This window comes from Epinephelus moara, chromosome 6 (assembly GCF_006386435.1).
Source record: "Epinephelus moara isolate mb chromosome 6, YSFRI_EMoa_1.0, whole genome shotgun sequence".
In the NCBI taxonomy this organism is placed as follows: domain Eukaryota; kingdom Metazoa; phylum Chordata; class Actinopteri; order Perciformes; family Serranidae; genus Epinephelus; species Epinephelus moara.
The window spans coordinates 36,125,206-36,131,205 of record NC_065511.1 but is presented as its reverse complement, the minus strand read 5'-3'; the positions used below and the strand labels follow the sequence as shown (position 1 = coordinate 36,131,205).

Below are 6,000 nucleotides of genomic sequence, written 5' to 3'. Positions count from 1 at the left end.
ACATCTGTGTGTAGCGTGGAGGAGGCTACAACTACATTTCACTGTGCAATCCTGTATTATGAGTAATAAGTCCTTTAATGCTTGAATAACCTTCTAATATTATTTCCATTCACTCTCATCAGTAGTACGCCTACTAACACATCTTATGGTATCACTTGAATTTAGGCAAATTTTAAAATGTAATTCTCTTATTTTAATTTAATTTTATCTCATTTATCCTCTTTTTACTTAACCATATTAATTTAATGTCTCATTTTCACCTTTATGTATACATACAGTCATTCAGCCTCTTTCCTTGCACTCTGCAATCATGGTTCATCTTTAACATCAGCATTCAAGTCTTTTATATTTGTCTTTAAATCACGTGCCTTCGTACTGAGAAATAACTCTTTAGGTGGACTGAATGGTTGACCAGTTCATTTTACATTGTAAGCATCACCTGAAGTGACCACCAGATGGCGACAAGTATTTGCCATAAAACCAAACTACAGACACAAAGGACACAAGTATTTCATCATGTATCATTTTTCTCTCTTAATGACAAGAAGCATATTTATATAATTAATGAAGAATCATTAATCATATTATTAACCTTCGGCAGCACAGCAGCCCATTTCCTGTAAGTTCCCATAAGACTGAGAACATTACTGTCAGTTTGTCTGTCCTTCTGACGTTAAATGCCTCATGGAGATTAATGAGTCATACATTATCGTTAATACTGTGAGATTTGAATAATGCACAAAAGGTCAGTTCATTGCTCAGTACGTACTTGTGCAGTTTTACATAAAGCCTCTGTTTGCAGTTGTGATTCATTACGTTACATTTACAGCTGCAGATAAGAGCTGGCGGAGGCACATCATTAAACCGGCCCCGACTGCATCATTGTGTCCAGGAAATTTGATCCTGTTTGGAAATTAAATTGTGCGTCAACCAGGCGTGACCCTGCTTTTTGTTAAGGCAAAGAGGACACAATTAAAAAACAATTAAGAGTCGACAGCTGCAGACACACATACAAAGTGCAGAGCTGCAAGTTTGTCTCTGGAGGTATAGTTTGGTTTGCGGAGATGATAACATGGTGTGTCAGGGCTTCAGCCAGGCCAGCTGCCGGCTGCTGCAGGGAAACGTGTGCAGCTGTGTTCATCTGCTCTGTCACATTACCAACAGGTTCCACTGCAAAGATGGAGAGGTGTTGCTCATCTTCCTTTGTCCTCTTTCTCTTTACTACAGTGTAAAATGTCACATGATGATTAGTTCACTGGTGTAAAAAAAAAAGTGTCAGTTACACACGCTGAAGTCTTGAAGCTGATTTACTCTGATGAACTCTGGCCCATGTCACATTAAGACAATACAGAGTTGGAGAAATCTTTTTTAGGTTAGGTGCTTTGTAGAACTGTGGGTCATAGGACACTGGGAACATTAGACCCTGGGAACAGAGGACATGGAACATAGGACCCAGAGAAAACAGGACACCAACATAGGACCCTGGTAACATGGGGCAAAATCAAAGGACCCTAGGATCATAGGACCTGAACACAGAATGTGGAACATAGGACCCTGGGAGCATACGACACACCAAAGGACCCTGGGAACATAGGACCCAGGGAAAATAGGACGCGAACATAGGAGTCTGGGAACATTAGACCCAGAACGTAGGACCCTGGGAACACGGGATGCAAACAAAGGACCCTAGGATCATAGGACCTGAACACAGAATGTGGAACATAGAACCCTGGGAACATCTGACACACCAAAAGACCCTGGGAACATAGGACCCAGGGAAAATAGGACGCGAACATAGGAGCCTGGGAACAAAGAACACGAACAAAGGAGCCTAGGAACAAAGGAGCCTAGGAACAAAGGACCCTAAGAACATGGGACCCTGGGAACATAGAACGTGGAGCACAGGACACTGGTAGCATGGGATCCTGGTAAAATAGGACACGAACAAAGGACTCTAGGAACATGGGACCCGAATATAGGACGTGGAACATAGGAACCTGGAGACATAGGACCCAAAACAAAGGACTCTGGGAACATAGGTCCCTGGGAACATTAGACCCAGAACAAAGGACCCTGGTAATGTAGGATGCAAACAAAGGACCCTGGGAACATGGGATCCTAGGAACATAAGACACGGACAAAGGACCCTAGGATAATAGGACCTGAACAAAGAACCCTGGGAACCTGGGGAACATGGGATCCAGGGAACATAGAACATGAACATTGGACCCTGGAAACATAGAACATAGAGCATAGGACCCTAAGAACAAAGAACGCGAACAAAGGACCCTGGGAACATAGGAATGACCCCAAACTTAACGTTAGCTATCTGAGGCTAAAGTGTTGCTAACTTGCTAATACAACACATTAAATTACTTTAATTTTACTGTTTATGTTACTATTGTGTGTTTTACTCTTTTTACTTACTGTTGTTGACTCTGTGACTGGATCAGTCACTGTGTTGTACTTTATATAGGAACTTAATGTTGATCTTTCTCTGGTTTCACTTCCTAGCATGAGAGACAATGAACACATATGAAACATTTAGCTGATTAATAGCATGTGGTCTACCTGGTGAGCTACTGGGACGCCCCAAAAGTTAGCCTAATATTTATTTTTGTATGAAGAGCAACTCCCAAACTTATTTCAATCCAACATTTAACATAATAAGAATTAGTCAAGGATTAACCTATCAAAAGAGAGGAAGAAAAACAGTTGATAAGTTAAAATGGGTCAAATTTGGGTTAATTAAACGGCCAATTAAAAGACTAAAAACCATTTTGGGGAGGTTTCTTGCTCCTAACACCTGGTGTCAGGTACTGAGAGGACTCAGTAGGTAGGGAGCGTGTGTTTTGACTCTACCTTACCAACCACCAAGGTGTTTTTTTGTGACCAAATTATCTGCAAAAGACGTTACCATTAGCTTTAGCTGTACTTGTGCTAGTTTGCCAAAGTTAGCATGCTAACACACCAAACTGTGATTGCTAGCATGATAAACATTACATATATTGATATATACATATAATTGGCCATGCTAACGTGTTTAGCTTCTAAACATGTTAGCATTGTCATGGTGAGCATGTTAGCACACTTTATATGGAAGCATAGTAGTGTCCACATGAATACAAGGAACACACCACCAAACAAATTAAAAATTCACCCTGTAACTGAAATGAATAGATGCCATTTAACATTTTAAAGTGCTTGAATCCATTGAAACCAATATAAACCTTTGTGATATCATTGCAGGAAATCTGTGCCTCATAGACACACATGGGTTGTCTTCATTATACTTTCTGCAGCTCTTAAAAGGTTCCATATTCCAGTAAAAGGCACCAATAAAACATTACAATCATATGGTAAAGCAAATTAAGCTCCCCCATACCAATAATGTATCGCCCCGTCACTCTTAAACTGTTTCATCACTCTTCACAATCTCACTGAGCCGGACAGATGGAGACTCTGCACGCTGTTTGCAGATAGCAGCCTTTCAGGCCAGCTGATCAATAGATGAACCAAAGAGACAAAAGCAGCTGAAAGCCTGAAGCAACATGAAAGACCTCAACTGATGTGGCGACAATCAGACGACAGCTGGAGTGTCAACGGAAATGTGACTGGAAATGGAGGTGTTACACACATATGTGTCCATGAATGAGGGTCATGTGGTTTAAGATCAATCAGAGATGTTAATTTCCTTAAAGGAGAAAGACAAGTATTTACATTTATTTCCAGGAGGTATGAGTGAGGATTCACAGTTTGATTCATTGTTTTATACGTTTATAAGTTGCTTTCACTGTTTTTTAGTCGTGGCTTGTTCTCTTTTATCTCAGTTTCTGTTTCTGTCCTTTTACAATTTTAAAACACTCTCAGTCCGTATTTATGGTATTTTTAAGTCTTTTATTTTGCGACACTTGCCAAATGGCAGACTAATTTAATGACTAGCTGGTGAACATAGTGGAATATTCGGTAGCTAAAACGCCAGGTGTTTCCTGAGTAGCTGGTGGAGACCAAAACAGAGCACAAAGAGTGAATATTGGACTTAAATTCACAACTCCAAATGTTGTTCTGTGCCCTTATATTTAATCTAAATAAAATACTATTTTTAAATGCACTAATGGAAACCTGACACATTTTTGGAACTGCTCCTGCACTGTAATTTGAGCATCTTTCATTCCGACCATAATTTCTGACGTAAGAGTCCAGTGTCTCTCTGACATCACATTGACGTCCGGTGCCAGTTCAGTTAATTTTCACACATTAAAACATATTTACAAATACAAATATGACAAGTGTTAGAAAGACACACGAGAATAAATAACAGAAATATGCAGCTGGTCAACTTCATAGGCTAGACGTTCAAGTTTTGAATTAAATCCTGCATTCAGATTAACTTTGCTGTAGAATTTTGAATTGTAAAGTGTGTGCCAGCTTCAAGAAACATAATTAATTAAATAACTAGTTCCTATTTGAGTTTCACAGTTAATATAGACTTTATTGCTGACCTACAGGCTCATATGTTGTGTCATGGTTCCAGTATCTCTAAAACTTATATTTGTGTCAAGTACTTTAAAAATTAATAGAAGAGGATTTCAGTAGTTTTCCACCAGGGGCATCCTTGTGATTTTTTTCTCTTTAACATGACCAATTATAGGCACGAGCCCAAGCACGTGCAGGGAGAGGCTCGTCTTGCACAGTTCATTGCACCAACCCTTCGGTGCATATGGACCAAATCACAGTCTAACCGAGACTCACAGAGCAGGAGCGCAGAGAGCGCACTGTCCTCCTGCTTCTAACTGTGTGTGCATCCCATAGAAAGTGTGACCTTGTGCCGTTTAGACCCACTGACGAGTGAATCACACAGGAGGAAACATAAATCAGCGTTTCAGGTTTCATGCAAACCCCCCTGCTCTTCCTGGGAGGAATGGTGTCTGCTGGAGGAGCGATGGGAGTGCAGGAGGAGGAGGAGGTGGAGGGGGCGGTGTCTCCATCCAAGAGGGATGTTGTGTAGTAAGTGAAGGGGGCGGAGGGGGGAGGAGGGTGCAGCTCTCTCTGCTACGTCAGCGCACATCACAGGGGCACACAGGACCTTTTTGCTTCAGGTACTCGGGGTGACTCCCTGCACGGAAAAAAACAGCGAATCCCGGTCACCCTTAAACGCGCTGACCTTCCCTCCACAAAGGTAAGAAAATCCACAATCCTTAAATCTGCAGATTAATCTTAATCCTCCTTTCAGTGCGCTAATGACCCCTAATTTCCTCAATTGCCGCCGTGTGTGAGAGTGCATCCATGTGCATGATAACAGGAGGATTTGCATGTGTGTATGATACAAATCGATATTTATTTATGACTGAAAACGAGTTTAAAGGCCTGCGCCGCGATACGCGATGACCCCTAAACCTGCACCCGAGGGGAAGCAAGGAATAAGTCGATTTTTGCATGATAAAATTGAGGCTTTTCTTTTTAAACGTTGCGCTCATACAATATTTTAAGATTTCTATTAGCGGATTTTGGCAAAATGCGCCCTTGGTTCGTGTTCTTGCCGGGAGGTCTTGTGCGTTAAGAGCGATATCATCATCCATCCCAGCTCAGAGGATTCACTCTGAGGACAAGGAGGCAAGGAGGGAAGGGTAGGAGGTGACGAGTGTTATGTTTTAATGTCATTAAACAGCTCATACAGCCAGCTTTCCAGTCATCAATCCAGTTTTGTCGAATATGGTTTTGGCACCGATGCCCTTGCCCCTCTCCCTCTCCATCTCCTGTTCCGCCTTCTCTCCTCAGCAAACGGTCATATATTTCCACTTCTGCTTTAACCCCACTTTTTGTGAGATTATAGGAAGTTGTCCTGCTTATGTGTGGCATTGAATTTGCAGAATATCAGTGAAAGCTCAGGGAAAATCTCAGTGTTGCTGGGTGCCCTCTCCTGCGTCGTGCGCCAAAATGACCTTGTAGAAACCCAGCGGGGAGAATGTGATGGAGAAAGAGTGATGAGCAGTTTTTTTT

General features: G+C 41.6%; 1 protein-coding gene across 1 annotated transcript in view; it reads left to right on the top strand.

The window, feature by feature from the left end:
• Positions 1-5,027: 5,027 nt before the first annotated feature.
• Positions 5,028-6,000, top strand: part of sv2a (synaptic vesicle glycoprotein 2A) — an 83,235-nt gene continuing 82,262 nt past the window's right edge. The window contains exon 1 of the mRNA XM_050046289.1: positions 5,028-5,179. The gene's annotated coding sequence lies outside the window, so the exon portion shown is untranslated. The remainder of the gene's footprint in view (positions 5,180-6,000) is intronic.